This window comes from Amblyraja radiata, chromosome 8, assembly GCF_010909765.2.
Source record: "Amblyraja radiata isolate CabotCenter1 chromosome 8, sAmbRad1.1.pri, whole genome shotgun sequence".
Classification (NCBI taxonomy): domain Eukaryota; kingdom Metazoa; phylum Chordata; class Chondrichthyes; order Rajiformes; family Rajidae; genus Amblyraja; species Amblyraja radiata.
This window is the reverse complement of record NC_045963.1, coordinates 8,696,240-8,706,534: the sequence shown is the minus strand read 5'-3', so window position 1 is coordinate 8,706,534 and position 10,295 is coordinate 8,696,240.

Genomic DNA, 10,295 nt, shown 5'->3' with positions numbered 1-10,295 from the left:
ACTGCAGTTGCGTATGTGACTAATAAAGTACTACTGGCCCTGTGACAACATAGAGGCACAGCACAATGAGAAACCTTCTTTTAGGTTTACTTTTGTTTAGAGATGATGCAGCATGGCCCACCAAGTCCACGCTGACTAGACTTTCAATTACCTGTTCACTAAAGTTCTGTTATCGCTGCACACGAGGGGCAATTTTACAGTGGGCAATTAATCTACAAATCCGCACATCTTTGGGACGTGGGAGGAAACCCAAACGGTCACATAAAATGTGCAGACCACATAAACAGCACCTGAGGTCAGGATGGAAACTGTCTCAGGTGCTGTGAGGCAGCAGCTATACCAACTGTATCACCCTCAGGCAATATAGTTGGTTTAAAAAGTGATGAATATCTGCATCAGTTCAACTTTCCTGAGTTTTGGTTGATATTTCACATTTTGCAATTGAAAACTTTACATGCTTTCATTTCTATGTCATTCCACGAGCTCGACTTCCCATTGTGGGAGAAAAAAAGTATTTACCATGCCTTAAGATCTAGCCCCTCCTAGCTTTTATTCTTGCAGCAAATGGTTTCAGACCATGCGTTAAGGGCTAGTCATATCTAGTAGTTGTGCTTCAATCCATCCACAACTTGATGTAAGTTTGCGTAATGTTGTGCTCTTGATCGTTTACTTTATTATAGCGATAGTATTTTGAGGTCCAATCATAATACTAGATCCTAAATCTCCCGATTTTTAATCCTGCTAGGAAATTCCAGATGACTTGAAATGTTATTTGTGAAAATAGCAACAAAATGCTACAAGGAGGCGCTATTACTTCATTTTTAAACGAGCAGCTCAATATTTGTTGAGAAGCGGTATCCACCGCTACATCATTGATAGTGCATAAGACGAGAAACAGCTTGCTTGCCCGTTGTCCCACGACCATCAAGTTAAATGAATCCTGGAGCAATCTGTGTGTGGTAAGATAGACACAAAATGCAGGAGTAACTCGGCGGGACAGGCGGCATCTCTGGAGAGAAGGAATGGGTGACGTTACGGGTCGAGACCCTTTTTTAGACTGAATGTTTCAAGTCTGTGTCGCAAGACTTCAGTCTGAAGAAGGGTCTCGACCCGAAACGTCACCCATTCCATCTCTAGAGATGCTGCCTGTCCCGCCGAGTTACTCCAGCATTTTGTGTCTGTCTTCGCCCAAAAATATGGTTTGGTTGGCGACGACAATTTAAACATGTTGATCGAGTATGTTTTAGTTTATATAGATACAGGCCCTTCTAACGCACCGACCAGCGCTCCTCCATCACACGAACACACGAGGGACAATTTACATTTATACCAAGCCAATTGACCTACAAACCTGTAAGTCATCGGAGTGTGTGAGGAGACCGAAGATCTCTGAGAAAACCCACGCGGTCACAGGGAGAACGCCCTATGTGGATAAACTGCGTGAATTTAAGAAAACAAAAATAATAATCACTCGGGTGAGTAGTCCGAGCTGATGCTGGCCCGCCCCCGTTTATCTGTGGCTGCAACGTGCAGCGCTTGGAGATCTCCCAGCAGCGGGTGGAAACTCCGGGGAAGCGGGGGTGGGACAGTAGAGGGGACAACCTCACGCCACTCACCATTCACGGTCATGCTCGCCGCCACACGCACAGCTATTTCCTTCATTTGTATGGCGATTGACATGAAGGCATGGTGACATTTCTCAGCTGCGGTAACCACCCTTCATCCCAAGGAAGTATTTAGCTGAGAAAGGTCACCAGGGTTATCTAAGATTAAATGATATTTAAATATATGGGCCACTTGCTACAAATATTTGCCTCGGGCATCTCTGCTTAGTCGGCTGGTAATTGTGTGGTCGCCAAGTAAATGAAAGTACCGTTCGCCTCCCTGTGGTGTGGCGAGGGCTGAGCTTATCGGCAAGCGGGCAGGGAGAACACAATGTGACGAGAAACAATGTCAGCAGTGACTCCGGTAACTGACCGACCATCCAGCCCGGATAATTCAGTGTATCCCGATTAAATGTGTGTCTGGAAATTAAGGGTCTCGACCAGAAACGTCACTCATTCCTTCTCTCCAGAGATGCTGTCTGTCCTGCTGAGTTACTCCAGCATTTTGTGTCTACAATCAATTAAGTATATATGTGCCCACACTTATCTGAAAGGTAGGAAATGTTAAGCGAGTGTAAATGTCAAACCCTGGATCAAGGCTCTGAAAATATTGCGGAGAAGGGGGGGGGGGGGGGTGACGGCAGGACTGATTTTGGGGAAAGAGATGATTAGAATGATTATTATATTTATATTCACTGACGTTTATTTCTTGGGAGCAAGGTGGTACCCAGGGGAAGAGTTGTTTCTCTTGGGAACCAAAGGTGTGTGGTCCATGGAGCCAGGACAAGTTAGCGATGTCCATCTCAGGAAAAATGTTCCCAATGTTGGGCGAGTCCAGACAGGAAAAAATGTTCCCAATGTTGGGCGAGTCCAGAACCAGGGGCCACAGTCTTAGAATAAAGGGGAGGCCATTTAAGACTGAGGTGAGAAAAGATATTTTCATCCAGAGAGTTGTGAATTTGTGGAATTTCCTGCCACAGAGGGCAGTGTAGGCCAAATCACTGGATGGATTTAAGAGAGTTAGATAGAGCTCTAGGGGCTAGTAGAATCGAGGGATATGGGGAGAAGGCAGGCAGGGGTTATTGATTGGGGACGATCAGCCATGATCACAATGAATGGCGGTGCTGGCTCGAAGGGCCGAATGGCCTCATCCTGCACCTATTTTCTATGTTTCATCTGTGCTCACTAAGGAGACGGACCTCGAAGATTGTTAGTGGGTTATGTAAATTATCTGGAGCAGATCAGTTTTAAGAAGGAGGAGGCGTTGAATGTCATTGGATGCCTAAGTGTTGAAAATCCCCAGGGCCTAATGACATCAATCTCAGGTTGCTATGGGAAGCAAGAGAGGAGATAGCTGGGGCCATGATTTTGCTCAAGAAATTATTGGGGTAAATGCTAGATCAATGTATATTTGAAAATGCAGGTGCTGATCAGGGATAGACAGCATGGCTTTACGATAGTCTCACTAATTTCATTGAGTTATTTTGAGTAGGCGACTCAAAAGCTTGATGAAGCCAGGGCTGTGAACAATGCCTATATACAGTAGACTTTATCAAGACATTTGACAAGGTCCTACATGGCAGGTCGGTCCAACGGCAAGACACATGGGATCATTAGGGCTAAATGTGTAAGAAGAAACTGCAGATGCTGGTTTAAACTAAAGATAGACACCAAAAAGCTGGAGTAATTCAGCGGGTCAGACGGGAGCCTTGGAGAAAAGGAAGAGGTGACGTTTCGGGTCGAGGTCCTTCTTCAGACTGAGAATCAGGGGAAGGGGAAATGAGCTATATAGATGGTGATATAGAGAGATATAGAACAAATTAATGAAAGATATGCAAAAAAGCAATGATGATAAAGGGAATGGGCCATTGTTAGCTGTACTTACTTATTTACTGCCTTTTATGCCTCCTGTCATGTAGGACAGCAACGAAGGTCCTCCACTCCTGTCTGTCTGGGCTAGCTTCTGCACACTACCCCAGGTCACGTCCAGTAGTTGATTCCTTCAGTTGCTGTTTCCGTAACATATTTGTTTTACGAGACAGGGTTGTTAGCCCTGTGCTCAACCCCCAACCTGGAGGACCAGTGAATCGCTCTTCGTCTCGCCTCTACCCTTCGACCCGTCCCGCATGGGAGACCCTAAGAGGAGATGAATCTCCCGCTGGCATAGCTCTAGGGGTTACTGAGACACACAAGCTTCCCGACTACGACAAGGTTGCAATCCATTGTTAGCTGTGTGCTAGGTGAAAACGAGTTATACAGACAATGAAACTAACTAGGACGACAGTAAAACTAGTACAACTAGTCAACATGGCTTTGTCCAGGGGAGGTCATGTCTTATGAACATGGCTGAGATTTTTGAGGAAGTGGCAAATATAAATGATGAGGATAGGGCAGTGGATGTTGTATACAGGGACTTTACTAAAACTTTACATAAAGTCCCTCTTAGTATGATCCAGAAGCTTAAGACGCATGGCATTTATCGGGACATGGTGGATTGGATTCCAAATTGGCTTGGCCATGGAAGACAGAGGGTAGTGGTGGAGGGATGTTATTCTGACTGGAGGGCTGTGATTGGTAATGTTCCAAAAGAATCGCTGCAGTGACCTCTGAAATATATAAATGATTTGGGTGAAAATATAGGCCGATTAGTAAGTTTTCAGATGACACAGTGAAGAAGGTTGTCATAGGATTCAGCTGGACATGGAACCATTTGGAAATACGGGCAGGGTAATGGCAGATGGAGCTGAATCCAGATAAGTATTTGGGTGGCCAAATGTAAGAGGAAAAGGCAGGACCCGTTGGAGCGTCGATGTACAAGATGATGTTGGGCTGCAAGTCCATAGTGCCCTGAAAGTGACAACACAGATGCAACCAGTGTTTAAAAAGGTGTACAACATGCTTACTGTCATTAGTTGGGGTATTGACTATTAAAGTTGGGAAGCCATGTTGTAGCTAAATAAAAAATGTCAGTAAGGCAACCTTTGGAGGCTTGTGTGCAGTCCTATTAGCTACATTACATGGGGTGGAAGTTTGCAACCTTCACGTGGTCCGCCCTGTTTCTACGAATGCAATCAACCTGGTGTGCACAATCAAATAAGATCAAATAGAACAAGTTGTCCTACAACTTTAAGCTGTGCACGCCATACACAAGAAGAAGAAGAAGAATTATATGAAGGATGTGGAGCTTTTGGAGAGGGTGCAAAAATATTCAGTAGGATGTTGCCTGGATTAGCTGTAAGGAGAGGAAGGACTAACTAGAATTGTTTTCTCTGGAGCATCATAGACTGATGGATGACCGGATAGAAAGTATATAAAATTATGAGAGGCAGAGAAAGGGTAGATAATCAGTCTTTTTACCAAGGTGAAAATGTCATAAACTAGAGGGCACAGATATAAGGCAAGAGGGGAAAGTTTAAAAAATATTTACACTGCAAGTTTATTACATAGAGAGTGGTAGGTGCCTGCGACAAGCTGCCAGAAGATCTACTGAAAACAGATGCAATAGCAACATTTTAACTGACCCGGAAATTAGAAAAATATAGATCACGTGCAGACATATGTTCATTTTAAGTTGGCATCATCTTCTGCACAGACATTGTGGCCCAAGGCCCTGATCCTGTGCTGGACTGTTTCATGTTCTATCTTTCAGAGACATTTATTCAGCCATTTAAATAGGCAAAGCTATCGTGGGCAAAGATGATAGTGTAAATGGGGAAAGAATTTGGAATGAACATGCTGGGCTGAAGAGCCTGTTTCTGTGCCTCACATCACAAACTGCATTACTTGATCTCCTTGCAGTCTTCAGTCTGTTGACATTTCTGCTTGAAGTTTCTGTAGCTGACTGCTACATATCCAGCAAAACAACATATCCAGCTGCCGGAGGAACAACGGACAATAGGTGTAGGAGAAGGCCATTCGGCCCTTCGAGCCAGCACCACCATTCAATGTGATCATGGCTGATCGTCCCCGTTCCTGCCTTCCCTCCATATCCCTTAACTCCACTATCCCTAAGAGCTCTATCTAACTCTCTTGAAAGCATCCAGAGAACCAGCCTCCACCGCCCTCTGAGGCAGAGAATTCCACACACTCACAACTCTCTGTGTGAAAAAGTGTTTTCTCATCTCCGTTCTAAATTGCTTACCACTTATTCTTAAACTATGGCTCCTGGATCTGGACTCCCCCAACATTGGGAACATGTTTCCTGCCTCTAACGTGTCCAAACACTTAATAATCTTATATGTTTCAATAAGATATCCTCTCATCCTTCTAAATTCCAGAGTATACAAGCCCAGCCGCTCCAATCTATCAACATATGACAGTCCCGCCATCCCGGGGAATTAACCTGGTGAACCTACGCTGCACTCCCTCAATAGCAAGAATGACCTTCCACAAGTTTGGAGACAAAACTGCAAATACTCCAGGTGTGGTCTTACTAGGGCCCTGTACAACTGCAGGAGAACCTCTTTGCTCCTATACTCATCTCCTCTTGTTATGAAGGCCATCATGCCATTCGCTTTCTTCACTGCCTGCTGTACCTGCATGTACTCAGCTGGTCAACCCAGCAGACATTAATGCATGGATGACATGATCATCTTTCTGGTCCATTCGCGAATTATGATATAATCCAGGAGATGCCAGTGTTTGAACTGAGTGTTGCCATGACTTGTGCTTGTCCCTCTCATTAAAGAAGGTTTTATGTTGTTACTGAGCTCCAAACATTTTGTCAATACAAAGATTCCTCTAGAATTATTTCCCCAACTATTTCGTTGACAGTCACATCCTCCCAGGGTTTGCAATCCTTTCCCACCCAGGCATCGATACACCCAGGACTTTGGGATGCCTAGCAGGACTTTTTAAGCAAAAGTCGTTCTTGGCCTGCCCTGAAACCTCCAGTTTTGGGACATGTGCATTTCACCCAACAGACCACCAGGACATTCTATACTAACTATTGCCTGATGGGGTCACGGTTGAAGGTGTTCCCAGCAAGAACTTTCCATGAAGCACAGATGGTGCAGCAAGACCCAACTGAATGGAACATTGTTCGGTAATAAGGTCATGCCCATCCTTTGCAATGTCGGGGACAGGTCGAACCACACCATTCATTGACATTGGGTGTTTGCCTTCTGAAGCTTCATGCACAACTCGATGCAGCCTCACACAAGGGTGGTCAACAGTATGAGTGTTATAGAATCATAGAGACTTACAGCGTGCAAACAGGCCCTTCAGCCCAACTTGCCCACACCGGCCAACATGTCTCACTTACACTAGTCCCACCTCCCTGGTTTTGGCCCATATCCCTCTAAACCTGTCCAATCGATGTACCTGTCTAAATGTTTCTTAAACGTTGCGATAGTACTTTGTATTTGATTTTGTACACCTCAATAAGATCTCCCCTCATCCTCCTGCACTCCAAGGAATAAAGTCCTAGCCTATTTAACCTCTCCCTACAGCTCAAGCCCTCGAGTCCTGGCAACATCCTCATGAATCATCTCTACACCCTTTCCAGCTTGACAACATCATTCCTATAACATGGTGCCCAAAACTGAACACAAAACTCTAAAAGCAGCCTCACCAACATCTTATGGAATGTGCATTGGCCTCCCAACTTCTATACTCACTGTGGAGTATTGTGTGCAGTTTTGGTCCCCTAATTTGAGGAAGGACATTCTTGCTATTGAGGGAGTGCAGCATAGGTTTACAAGGTTAATTCCCAGGATGGCGGGACTAACATATGCTGAGAGAATGGAGCAGCTGGGCTTGTACACTCTGGAGTTTAGAAGGATGAGAGGGAATCTCATTGAAACATATAAGATTGTTAGGGGTTTGGACATGCTAGAGGCAGGAAACATGTTCCTGATGTTGGGGGAGTCCAGAACAAGGGGCCACAGTTTAAGAATAAGGAGTAAGCCATTTAGAACGGCGACGAGGAAACATTTTCTCTCACAGAGAGTGGTGAATCTGTGGAATTCTCTGCCTCAGAGAGCGGTGGAGGCAGGTTCTCTGGATGCTTTCAAGGGAGAGCTAGATAGGGCTCTTAAAAATAGCGGAGTCAGGGGATATGGGGAGAAGGCAGGAACGGGGTACTGATTGTGGTTGATCAGCCATGATCTTATTGAATGGCGGTGCTGGCTCGAAGGGCCGAATGGCCTACTCCTGCACCTATTGTCTATTGCTCTGACTGATGAAGGCCAATGTGCCAAAAGCCTTTTTGACCACCTTATCTACCTGTGATGTCACATTCAACAAACTATGTACCTGCACTCCTAGATCACTCTGCTCAATCACACTCCCCAAAGCCCTACTATTCACTGTTTAGGTTTGCATATGATAGTGCTTCCAAAATACAACTCTTCACATTTCTCCTTATTGAACTCCATCAACCACTGCCCAACCGATCAAGATCCTGCTGTAATTGTTTGTATATCTTTCAGTCATTGTTCTTTGTCTCTCCACAACTATATCTCTCATTTATCTTAATCTGAAGAAAGGCCTCGACCCAAAATGTCACCCATTCCTTCTCTCCAGAGATGCTGCCTGTCCCGCTGAGTTACTCCAGCTTTTTGTGTCTATTAACTTATTTTTAGTTTTGTTTAGAGATACAGCGTGGAAACGGGCCCTTCGGCCCACCGAGGCCACACTGACCAGTGAGCTTCTTCTTCTTGTAGGATTCCGGCAGTGTAGACGCTGCTAAGCGTATTACTGCCATCCACAGGTCAAAGTTTGAACTAAATTCTTACATACAGTCCTGTAACTTGCAGGAATTGAAGAACAGCCCTGGATATCAGTTGATGTTTCTCACTGTGTCCAAACAAAGATAAAACAGAAAAAGCCTCAACTCCAAGTCCTGTCAGTCTAACAAACAATACTTTTCTTTCTACCCTGTACTTTTTACATTCTAGGAAAACATGTTTAACTGTCTCATTACTCCCACATTCACACAAGCCAGAAACATGTTTCCCTACAATGCACAAATAGTAATTTAACCCACAGTGTCCCAACCTCAATCTACACAAACTGAGTCCCTACGGGACAGAGATGTACAGAAACATATTTTCCTAACTTCAGATTGTATAGAAAAGTAGTGTCTACCCCTGACTTCCATTTCCCATCCTCTCTGCCATTCTTTTGTTAAGCCCTCTTTAATTATTTCTCTCAGTTCCACTCTCCCCAATGATACATGGATATCTATTTCTCTTCTTAAACTCTCCTTTGCTATGAGGTCCACCTGCTCATTCCCCCTCACCCCCGCATGCCCGGGAACCCAGCAAAAAGTGATGTTACACGCAAACCCAATTCTAGAAAACACACTCAAGATTTCATTTAGAATGTCAGGACGAGCTTTAGATTTCCCTACTCTTAAAATTTCAAGAGCAGCTGCAGAATCAGAACAGATAATGACTTCTCTAAAACTGGCTTCCTCAATCCACCATAGAGCCCATTGAATTACCATTAATTCAGTCGTGAGAACAGAGGTTCCATCAGAAATGCGCCGGCCAATCTTCAACCCAAGCTGCTCCACATACACTCCAAACCCAGCTCTCCCACTAACTGGATCTTTAGATCCATCTGTAAAAACAATCAAAGTGCTCTCACTGATTGAATTAAGATATTCCACTATTCTTGGAGTCACCTCGCGCTTATCTTTTTCCTGAAGAAAAGCAAGCTCAATAAACAGTTCAGGAAGAACCCAATAGGGCACAGGTAGCCTTATTGTATGCTCTATAATACCCCCTTGTTCCAAACCCAGCTTCCTAGCCCACTTATTTATAATGACAAAAAATGTGTTATATTTGTTACCATCATCAACCTCTTGCAACAAACACCTTGCTGGGAAGGTATCATTACACCCACAAAGTTTAGCCCAGTAATGTAACCCTAGCTTAATGCGCCTTAACCATAAGGGCATTTCTCCCATTTCAACAATCTGGGCAGGGACTGGGGAAGTCCTGAAGGCTCCACAGCAAAGCCTCAAAGCCTTTGCCTGCAACACATCTAGCCTAGCCAGAACAGTTTTAGACGCAGACCCATACATAAAACACCCATAGTCAAGAGAAGATCTGATCATGGCCTGATAAATTAGCAGCATTGTCTCCCTGTTGGCCCCCCACTCACACCCAACCAGACTTCTCATAACATTCAGAACTTTTTCACACTTCAACACAATTTTACCTACATGCACAGCCCAAGTCATACGCTCTTCAAACCAAACACCCAAAAACTTAAAAACCTTTACCTTCTCCAATAGAGACCCATACATATACAGCCCTAACCTAGGTAACTTTCTTTTAAAACCAAATACCATATATTTAGTCTTAGAGGCAGAGATTTTAAAGCCCCATGTGTTCCCCCATTCCTCTACAGACACTAACACTCTTTGAATCTGTTTTAAAACAAACTCTACATTACGACCTCTTTTCCAGATGGGCCCATCATCTGCAAACAAACACAGACCAAATCCTCTCTCTAATTTACACAAAATATGTCGTTTATCATGATATTAAATAAAACTGGACTGAACTGAAAACTGAACCTGCGGGGTTCCATTCTCTATTTCTACAGTCTCTGAGCTGACACTACCAACCATTACTTGTATTGTTCTATTCAATTAAAAAATCCTTAATCCAGTTGAACATTCGTCCCCTGACTCCCAAGTCAAAAATTTTAATCATTAATCCCTCCTTCCACAAAGAA